The sequence below is a fragment of the Mesocricetus auratus genome, unplaced genomic scaffold (genome assembly GCF_017639785.1).
Source record: "Mesocricetus auratus isolate SY011 unplaced genomic scaffold, BCM_Maur_2.0 Super-Scaffold_6731, whole genome shotgun sequence".
NCBI lineage: Eukaryota > Metazoa > Chordata > Mammalia > Rodentia > Cricetidae > Mesocricetus > Mesocricetus auratus.
The window spans coordinates 15189240-15200876 of record NW_024429185.1 but is presented as its reverse complement, the minus strand read 5'-3'; positions in this window follow the sequence as shown (position 1 = coordinate 15200876).

The window sequence follows — 11637 nt, the reverse complement described above, 5'->3', positions numbered from 1 at the left end:
TTTCACAGGAGATAAACAGAGCCGAATATAAATAAAGAAATCTGAAGCCAGACTGCAGAGAGATTCTGCAGGAAGATTATCCCAAATCCAGGAATTAGAGGCTGGACAGGAACTCATTACCTTTGATTCAGCCCTGCTGCTTTCGTATGCTGTGCTGTGTCTCAGTGGTGTACAGAAATCTCCTCTTTTCTCCTGCTGGTTTCTAACAACTGAACAATGGACAAGTATATGCTCTCTTTTATTTGAACGCATGGCTCTATATTAAATGACTATTTGGAGAGTCACACCAGGGACTCGTGAGCCAAAAGGACTGCTCTTCCAGGGCGTTCCAAATACTGTCATTCAGATACAGGTGCCTTTTGGAATATTGCAAAGAATTTCAAAATTTGAATTTTAATCACATTTCTTTTGTAGAGAGCAGCCTTTGAGGACTTGGCCTTTTGGGATGTTGTCTGTTTCTCAAACCATAGAAAACAATTCTTTACGAACTGAATCCTTTCCACTTTACTGTATAGTAATAGCTGTTTCTATTTACTCAAAGCACTTTCTGTGCATGTATCATGTTAGCCACCGTTCTAGACACTGGGGGTACAGCAACAGCCCCTGTCCTCCAGGAGTCAGATAATAAACTGCACGTGTAAATCATTATACTTTTGTTACCAAAATAAACTGCTGCCTCGCTTGTGTGCCAAGAGTCTATGAAGATTAACTCACAGACTTTGTGTCTCAGAAGACAGACACGATGGAGTGAAACAGAAGGAGGGAATGTAATATGAAATGCGTGGGCATGGGGAGGGCTTCCCATCTGAAGCAGTTGGAGAGGGTCTCATTGAGAAGATGACGTTTGAACAAGTCCTGAATGGAGATTTGGGGCAAATCTAAATAGGAAGAGCTAGCTAGCACCAGGCACAAGGAACAGCAAGCACATGCAAAGGCCCTGGGCCGGGAGTGTTTCTTCTCACACAGTGTGGGTGAGATGGGAAGCCTTAGGAGGCTTGCTGCAGAGGTAGCATGATTAAACATATCTAAGTTGGACCACAGCCTCTGGCTTCTGGGTTCGGCATGCAGAGCGGCAAAAGCTGAAAGCAAAGGTTATATAGTTAGGCTGTTTTAACAATCCAGGTGGGCCGGGTGGTGGTGGCGCACGCCTTTAATCCCAGCACTCGGAGGCAGAGGCGGGCGGGTCTCTGTGAGTTCGAGGCCGGGCTGGACCAACAGCCTCCAAAGCAATACAGAGAAACCCTGTCTCATAAAAACCAAAAAAAAAAAAAAAAAAAAAAAACCAGGTGAAAGACTGCAGGCAGCAGCATGGACTGGGATTATAACCGCAGTAATTGCACTAGGTCAAACCATAGGTGGATTTGATTTTTTCCTCAATTGTGGTTCCAAATAATTTAGTTTATTGTTTTGCTTCTAGAATGTAAGCAGTTAAATTAATAACCTGTAAAGCAACTCTTTTAAAGACTCTGGCAAAACACATTATTTAAAGAAACCGTGTAAGCAATTACTCAACAATTTAATTAAATCTCCCATGCAACAATAGCAGGTTAGATGCCAGGCTTAATGGATATGATGAAAACAACTGAAAATGCCAGCAAAATATGTTTTAAAATTAAAAAAATGCATCCATGAGATAATAGAACAGAGAACTTCAAGATCAATCTGAGCAAAGGACTACCCCTCCCCAGCTTTTACATTAAGCACCATGGCCAAACATGAGTTAACCTGAATATCATTTATTTTGCACTTATGGATTTAGGAACAAAGCAGTTCCCAAGCTGACCCCTGACTGGAAAGCCTGATAGATCTGCAAAAGGCCACAGAGACTTTGAAGGCGAGAGAGCAAAACCTATTTGCCTGGTATCTTGAAGAGAAACTTCTCTGTACACATATCCAAACCATGATTTAGGGAGTCCTATCATACATGACTTCATGCTCTTTTGCAGTTAAAACAAGTGCCAACCCGACAGCTAGAAAAACCTTAAAAACGATCATTTAGTTATACGTGGCCCCAGACCAATGTCATCAGGCATCTGAAAAGTTAATCTAGTCTTCCATGCTTTCTTATTGCAATTTTTTTCGTACAACGTATTTGAATATATTCTCCCCCTCTCCTAACTTCTTAAATAAATAAAAAGCCAATGTACAACAGCCATGGAGTTCACTTTCTGCCGAGCGTAAGACCGCCCTGGGGTGTAGCTGAGATAGCCGTTAAGAAAACTGATTTTTCCCTCTCCCATTAGCTGCCAATTGCAAGTAGCTTCTTGCTTAGGGATGGAGCGTGGTGCCCTTGCTCTGTGCTGGCATTGGTCTGGTGTGAACTTGTGCAGGCTCGCCTCAGTCAGTTTCTGTCCATCAGCTGTTTCGTGCCTGGAAAATGCTGTTTCCTGGGACTCACCTACCACCTCCAGTGATTACAGTCTTTCTGCTCAGATCTCTGAGCCTTGGGGAGGGGGTAGTAAAGACATTCCATTTAGGACTGAGTGTGTGCGCGTGCACCACGGCGTGCACGTGGAGATCAGTGGTCACCTTGGAGTTGCTTTTCTCTCCACTTTCAGTTCCAGGAATTGAGTTCAAGTCAGACTCGGCTACAAGTGCCACTTCCTACTGAGCCATCTTGCAGGCCTAAATAAAACTCTGTGAGAGACGATGTCTGTGTACCTTTGCATGCTTACCTATGCAGATGTGTCCCAAACTCACAAATCTGCCGCTGCCTCCCGAGTGCTAAGATTAAAGGAGTGTGCCCCCTCCTCCAAATAAAATCTATCCCTGAACAACTCACATCATGGGACTAGAGAGATGGCTCAGCAGTTAAGAACACCGACTGCTCTTCCAGACGACTTAAGTTGGATTCCCAGCACCCACATGACAGCTTGAGACCATCTGTAACTCCAGTTCCAGGGCCTTGACCTCTGCACACACCAGGCACACATGTGGTACACAGACAAACATACAAAGAAATAATACCTGACAAAAAGAACCCCTATCACTTCATGCTTTGAAAAAAAGTACTGTTCTTGTCTATTTAAAAAGTGACATTTGAAAATCCCTAAACACCCAGTGTCCTGTGAGTCATGGGCAGCAGCAGAAGATACCGTGCTTTAGAAATAACAGTTACAGCTAGGGACACAATAGAAAGACATTTAAGACATTTGAAGAAGTGAACAAACTCTGAAAATATAAGGAAAATAGAAAATACACTCAAACTCCAGAAGGGAAAAAATAAAATTGTAAAGAGTATAGGTTAGTTGAATTGCAGATTCAAATTCTCTAAACTTTTTCACATGGTTCCTGGAGTCCTGCTTTTTTTTTTTTTTTTTCTGTTTTTGCAATTCTCTTGTCTCCAAATTGAGGCCGTCATTTAAAGTTTAGTCCAACTTTGTTTCCTCAGTTTTAAATATTTTTCTGAATTAACACATTCATTAGGATTCACTTATGTTAGTAACTGTACACCCGAATTTCAGAACGGATTTTTTATGTTCATCTGTGTTTTACCTACATGCGTATCCGTGTGAGGGGGTTAGAAGCCCCGGAGCTGCAGTTACAAACTGCTATGTGGGTGCTGGGAATTGAACCCGGGACCTCTGGAAGAACAGCCAGTGCTCTTAACCACTGGAGCCATCTCTCCAGCCAAGCACAGATTTTTGTTTTGTTTTGATCATTAAATGTCCCATAGAACATTTGGAAGCCTCTTTGGTGCTTCAATATCATTATTTCCTTGGTAGAATTCTATTTTCTCATGGAACCTGCTCTTCCTAGGCTCCTGACTCACTTTGTGGCTACACAAGAAGTTTCTAAGACATCTCCACGTTTTCTTCCTTCCATTCCAGATTCTGGTGCCGAATAGTCTGGACTTTGACATTCAGTTTGCTTGTTTACACTGTTGTAATTCAGACTCCCTTGCTAATTTCATCATGTTTCCACAGCAATACATGTATAAGGAAATGCATGTAGTTTTCATAATTAAAGATATTTGTGTTTGGGGGTTCTTAAGAGTCATCTTTTTTTTTTTTTTTTTTTTTTTTTGGTTTTCTGAGACAGGGTTTCTCTGTATTGTTTTGGAGACTATCCTGGAACTCACTCTGTAGACCAGGCTGGCCTAGAACTCACAGAGATCCTCCTGCCTCTGCCTCCCAAGTGCTGGGATTAAAGGCGTGCGCCACCACCACCCATCAAGAGTCATCTTTTTATCCCCAACTTTTCCACAGCTTGGGAATACCTGCCACATTGCCATTGTATTTATCTACTTAGTGTCTTAAGTTCAATTAAGCCTGCATGGTTTGGGAATTACAAATGGTGTCTGTTTGGGCTTCTAGGTTTTTGTTTGCTTTTTTGTTTCTTTTCCTTTTTTACCCTCTTAGACAGGGTCTCATTATGTAGCTCTGGCTGATCTGGAGCTATGTAGACCAGGCTGCCTCACACTCATAGATATCCACCTGCGTCTCTCAAGTGCTAATTAAAGGCATGTACCACTACACCCAGCCCTCTTGCTTCTTAAAACCATAATTTCTAGTGCTACCAGAATTTTTCTAAAATGTAAGCTCCATCACACTTCTGCAGCAAAAACCTTTAGTGGCCATTTATTGCATCCTGGAAAGTACAGTCTCAAAGCACTAGCAAATAATGTCCTGCCCCTTGGAGATTATAGGCTTTGATGGAATTTGTGTGTGTTGCCTCCATGTATATCTGTACACCACTTAAATGTTTGGTAGCCGCAGAGGCTGGAAGAAGGTGCTGGATCCCCTGGAACTGGGGTTACACATGGCTTTGAGCCACCAAGTGAGTGCTGGGAATTGGACTCAGGTCCTCTGGAAGAGCAGCCAGTGTGCATTTAACCACTGAGCCCTCTCTCCAGCATCCCCTCACCCAAATAAATGTTTTCAAGAGAAAGGCAATGGGGTAATTCAAAAAGATTTTCATATTCCTCAAAATTACCCATGAAAAGATCATTATGTGCAGTAAATACCTGATAAATACCACTGAATCTATATGCTTGAAAACGGAAGCATTACGCAACAGCGCTTTCCCTGGTTACACAATCTAAAAGGCCATAACTGGCAAAGGATGGGACCATACTTTCTCTACACCATGCCCTTAATTTCAGCCTCATAGCATATGTGGCAGAGATGCTGGTAAAGTAGCTGAGATAGTGTTCCCTGAGCATCACTCATTTGGGATTGTTTATAGCATTGTCAGGCATGGTTGAAGTTGCAGTATACTATTGTTTAATATTTGTACTTCAATAACCTAACTTTGTATCAGCTTAAATCTAGCTCTGTGCTAAACAGCAATACATGTATAAGGAAATACACGTAGTTCTCATAATTAAAGGTATTTGTGTTTGGGGTTCTTAAGAGTCATCTTTTGCCGGGCTTTGGTGGTGCACGCCTTGACAGGCTCCAAAACAATACAGAGAAAGCCTGTTTTGAAGCCCCTCCCCCCAAAAAGAGTCATCTTTTTATCCCCAACTTTTCCACAGCTTGGGAGTACCTGATTCATAACCATTGTATTCATCTACTTGGTGTCTTAAGTTCAATTAAGCATGGCTTGGGGATTACAAATGGTGACTGTTTGGGCTTCTAGGTTTTTGTTTGTTTGCTCTCTGTTTATTTTGAGATTCTGCAGATTAAACCCAAAGCCTTGTAGATGCTAGGCAAGCCTTCTATTTCTGAGATATACCTCCTGCCCACTGTCATCTGGTTTTATGACGTAGGATCTAATTGCGTGATTTGTCTTTTTGTGTAAGTTCCAAGCACAAATGTTTTATGCATGTAGAGTGGCGTGCCTTTAAAAAAATCAATTCTCTGCCTCTCCCCAACCTCCCAATTACATTAGAAGTTCACTAATGAAATGTAGAATATTTCTATTTTTCCTACTGAAAAACTTGGTAATTTAGATGTTATATGAAAAAGGTATGCGTGTGCGCACGCGTGATTGTGTGGTGTATGCATGCATGTATGTGTGGAGGCCAGTGTTCCACACTGGGATCTCCCTTAATCTCTATCCACCTTATTTGTTGACACAACAGGTTTTCTCACTGAACCTCCATCTTCCCTATTCTTCCAGGCTAGCTCTCCAGTAATCCCCCAGCATCCTGTCTCCCCCTCCCCAATGCAGCACCCAGATTGCACGCATGCATCGATGCATCCAGCTTCTGTGCAGGTGCTCCAACTCAGGTCCTCATCCTTGCCCAGCAAGAACTTTAGTAACTAAGCTATCTCCCAAGCTCCCTGGAACAGCTAAACACGGATTGGCTTGTGTGCATGTGTGTGCCTGAAAGCACATATCTGATTGTGTGAGTTTATGTGAACCATGTGTACGCAGATGACCAAAACCAGATCTGGAATAAAAGTTACAGGTGGTTTGGGACCACTTGATGTGGGTGCTGGGACCACAACCTGGTCCTCTGGCAGAGCAATAAGCATTCGTAACTATTGAGTTATCTATGCCCAGGAACAATTTTTTTTTTTTAAGTTCAGAATGCTTTGATTTTGGGCATAGTCTAAATGAGTCAAATGAATGATGTAACTACTCAAGTTTGAGATCATAACCCTGATGCCACAGACATGATTTGTTTTATATTTTGGATGAGGACTTCTTTGTGCTTGTCAACGACACGGCAAGCTTTGGATTCTGAAGCATTTACGAAGAAGAGGAAATTTTAGAGTCTGGGAAAAACCTTAGAACACAAACTTGTTTGAGATGATTTATGGATTGTCTGAGAGTACGGATGTGGTTTCTGGGTTATTTCTGGCTTCGTGGATATTATGATTAAGTCTTATTCTTATAGGCAAGTAGTAAGAAAGGAGGGAAGCCATAGCGGACAGGCTGAAGTCCACAATTTAACCATTGTGATACCTAAGGATTTGTTAAGCCAAATGACTCAGCAGGTTCACCAAGTGGGTTAATTCATAAGATTTGTTTTTCCTCTGTTTTTAAAACAAGTAAAAATATGAATAAACCCCCATCAACAAAGTCTGAATGTGGTCTCATAAAACAACAGCCAATAATGAATACCTACCATTCATTTGGCCACAAGCTTTTGGGATGGGCCCTCTTGTGAATACTGATGACCTTGAACACATTGTATAGACTACTATTGCAAGTAAGGTGCCACTGAGTTTCTATGCGTTGTCATTCCATCACATGATTCTATATCTGGGTGTGTCTTAATTATGGAATTGGAAGAGAGGACACCCAAGAATTTCCAGTGTTTTGTGTTATTCTAGTCAAGATAAAGGGGGAAGATTGGGGAAATAGGAAGATGAAGAACTCTGGATTTGAGGGCATTAGAAAATGTTACATTTTCACCAGGTTTCTCATGTTTGAAACATGTGACCCTGTTTCACATGGATGGAATGTCATACTCTACCATGCTCTCTAACACTGTCTCAGTACATGCTTTAAACAGATTGTATCCTGTGTATATTACCCTATAATGCCCCATCTGTTTTGAAGTTGATATAAATTATAAATAATAGACGGTGAATTTGGCCTCAATTTTGACTGACCTCATTAGACGGGAACCACAGAGAGCCACAAATGTACAATTCCGTTGTTTTGGCTCTGAAGTGTAATGCTTAGAATTCATAAATAAAATAACAGAAACGATTCTGTCTCGCATGGACTGCAGGAAAAACAACAGACAGTTGTACCTCTTGGCCCCTTCCGGTCAGTGAGCTGAAAAATCACCCAAGAGGCAGACTGGCAGACCCAGCCCATTACGCTTTGAGCATTTTCCACTGCGTATCCAGGGACAGTCCTCACAGGGACAGCTCTGTGGAAAGGACCATTGGTCTGGTGCGGGTATTTTCAGCCATGTTATGTAAACAGCAATCACACTCAGGAGGACCAAAGTCTCTCTGAAGTTTATGATCTCAGTCTAGGAGTTCTAGAGGTACTTAATGACATCCGATCTCTTGGGGTGAACCCCAAGAAGACACTACCAAATGATAGGTAGGTATTAGCCATGAAAGGAGGCGGAGTAAGAAAGAACATGAAGAATGTTTGAGACAAAATAAATAGAATCCTATATGGCCGGAATGAGTTCTACAGTAGGCAACATCTGAGCCAAGAAATTTTATTCTATTTTTGTTTTTCTTTGACAAGTTCTCATTGATCTTGCCCTTGCCTCAAACTATCTATATATCCTATGCAGTCAGGGATGACCGTCCCGCCTCTAGCTGCAAGTGCTTGGATGACAGGCATCCTGGGTTACAGCTCTACCGCCGTCATGCCTGGATCAAGCCAAGGATGTTAGAGGCCAGCTCTATTAGTCAGACATTTGTCATTATGACAAAATACATGAGATAAACAATATTAGGGGAGCTGGTGAGATGGGCCGGTACGTAAAGGTGCTTGCTCAGCAAACCTGGCAGCCTTGGTTGAATCCCTGAATCTATGTAGAGATGGAAAAGAACACTCATTATTATATGGGGAGTAGTTTACTTTAGCTCACTGTTTCAGAGACCTAGCGCATGGTCCTTGGCTCTGTTGACCATGTGCTGGAAGTAACACAGAACACTCAGATGGCAGGAACATGCCATCTCAACACAGACAGGAAGCAGAAGTGGGGTATGGAACAGACCCCAGCGAGCCTCCAAGCTAGGCTCCTCTCCAAGAAGTTTCCAGCATCTCCTCATATACCACCCTGCCTGGGAATCAAGCTTTCACTAGATGACCTTAGTCACAGACATTTTGTTTCCAAATCATATCTTAGTCCTTAAGACAGTGGCAATTTTCTTAGACCATCAACTTCTCTGTGTTAAGAGCCACGGAGAACATCAGCACCAAACACCACAGAATACACATGGGTCCAACTGCATCCCCTTTCCTCATGGTATCCAATACTGGTAAGAATACACGTGTAATTATTTTCCTGCGAGCAGGCTGAAAGAAAAGCTCATGATTCCTTACATGATGCTATCCTTCAATTTATTCAAAATTCCTTCATTAAATTTCCCATATGTTATGGGTATGTACCACTGTGCCCTCGGCACCCTTGTGCACTCAGTATATTGACTGATTACTTGCCCATTACACAGACTTGTGACCAGAGAGGAGGTGGAAGATCTTGCTTACAGGGATCTGGTAGGAAACAAAGTGGTGCATTGTCAACAGTTAGGTGTTTTGCATGCTACTCAATGTTTTCAGAAACAGCCAAGTTGGCCTGGTATTAACCAGAGATAAGAGAGTTTGGATATGTTGTTGTTATCATTTGAAAAAGATGCAGAATTAGTTTCACTTTCATGTTGCCTAGTTACTTTTTGCTTAAAAATATGTGTGTGCACACCATAATTCAGTCATTGTTCTGTGGCCGTAAACTGAAGACATTGTTCCTGGCTTTTGAGAGGCCTAGAGACAAGTGGTAACTATAGATACGAGAGGAAATTCACCATAGTAAAATGTGACACAGGAAAGTCACAAGTCAGATGGGACTCCTAGATCCCTGTGAAGACTAGAGCCTACCTTCAACGCCCTTAAGCCTCCAAACTGCTGAGGTTTCCCATGGTACAGGCTGATATCTTACCCACCCCTCTCAAAGCAATGGCCCTGCTTCTAAACCCTTTCCAGCTCCTAAAACCCTTCTTCCTCTCATTTGAAAAGTGAAAACAAGCGAGGCTCCTCTCGGGAAGAAAGGAGAGCCAGCTCCCAAAACTCTGTGTGTGTGTGTGTGTGTGTGTGTGTGTGTGTGTGAGTGTGTGTGTGTGTGAGAGAGAGTGTGTGTGTGTGTGTATGTGTGTGTCCTTCCAGACCTGATGTGAGCAGAGAGGGTCCCTGTCTCTATTCTTGTCCAGTAAAAGAGCCCTCTCCCAAAGCTTGTGTGTGTGTGTGTGTGTGTGTGTGTGTGTGTGTATGTGTGTGTGTCCTTCCAGACCTGATGTGAGCAGAGAGGGGCCCTGTCTCTGTTCTTGTCAGTGTATCCTTTTATGCATCACCTCTTGCAGTCAGACTGGAAAAAGGGCGATGGCGAGGGAGATGAAGAAAGGGGACTAATGTGTACAACTCCATAAACCACTCTTAGCTGGTCTTCTGCTACAGGAAACTGAAAGGAATACATAACGTGTATCTTTTTTCTAATGACACAGTTCTACTTTTTTTCTTTGCTTCTTTGTCTTGTTTTTAGAGGAGTCTCATGTAACCCAGGCTGTCCTTGAAGGACTTGCTATGTTGTCCCCTGCTTTAATGACACAATTGTAAATAAAATAGCTGAAATCCAGTAGGCTCTTGATTTCTTCTAAAATTTCCAGAGTAGTATGCCTACTAAAAATATAAACATTAAGAGCCACTTCCTGTTTGGGCAATTCTACTTTTGGTCAAAAAAAAGTAGCAAATTGCATTCCAAAAAATTCCAAAGGTCAAACTTTTAGTCAAAGAGAGACATTTGTAATGTGATTTGACAGTTCTGTCAGCACAGGTTAAAGAAAAGCAAGCAGTCTCTAAACTGCGGAAGACTGTTGCAATCTCTGGTTGCTTTTCATTCTTAGTAGTAAGAACACTTACAAAGCTTAAATGGAACACCAATTTTCATATTTCAACATGAAGAGCTTCCTGGTTTTATTTAAAACATGAGACATTATCATGACTTTAATTGTTCATACATGGCTTTAGTGATGCAGTTATTCTGCAAACATTGACTAGTTTGCTCGACTGAGAATTAAATAATATACTAAGGTGTTTCATAGCCTGGAGAACTGCGTGGAATGATTAATGCTACTTTTTAAGTTTTCTTTGCCATTATCATCTTTTATTTTTTTAAATTGAGATCACATTTTATTAGTATTCTCAATTATCAATTTTTTCCTTTGTTTTGTTTTGTGAGATAGGGTTTCTCTGTGTAACTGTCATGGTTGTCTTGGAACTTGTATTGTAGACCAGGCTGGCCTTGAACTCATGGAGATCCACTTGTCTGTGCCTCCAAGTGCTGGAATTAAAGGCATGTGCCACCAACGTCTTGTTCAACTATCAATTTTTAAAACTTTAAGTCTTTTTTATTTATTTAAATTAGAAACAAGCTTGCTTCACATGTCAATCCCAGCTCCCTCTCACTCTCCTCCTCCTCTACACCATAGCCCCCCAATCCTATCCCCACTCTGATCCCCAGGGAGGGTGAGGCTCTCCATGGGGGATCTCCAAAGTCTGTTATATCATCCAGGACAGGGCCTAGGCCCTCCCTCATGTGTCTAGGCTGAGAGAGCATGCCTCCATGTGGAATGGGCTCCCAAAATCCATTCGTACGCCAGAGATAAATACTAATCTACTACCTGAGTCCCCATAGATTGCTGAGGCCTCCTCACTGACACTCACTTTCAGGGAGTCTGGATCAGTTCCATGCTGGCCTCTCAGCCATCAGTCTGGGGTCCATGAGCTCTGCCTTGTTCAGGTCAGCTGTCTTTGTGGGTTTCACCAGCCCAGTCTTGACTCCTTTGCTCATCACCCTCCCTGTCTGTCACTGGTTTCCAGGAGTTCAGTTCAGTGTTTCGCTGTTGGTGTCTGCTTCTGCTTCCATCAGTCACTGGATGAAGGCTCTAGGATGGCATATAAGGTAGTCAATCTCATTAACTGGGAAGCGCATTTAAAGTAGCCTCTCCACTATTGCTTAGATTGCCAATTGGTGCCATCCTTGTAGATCTCTGG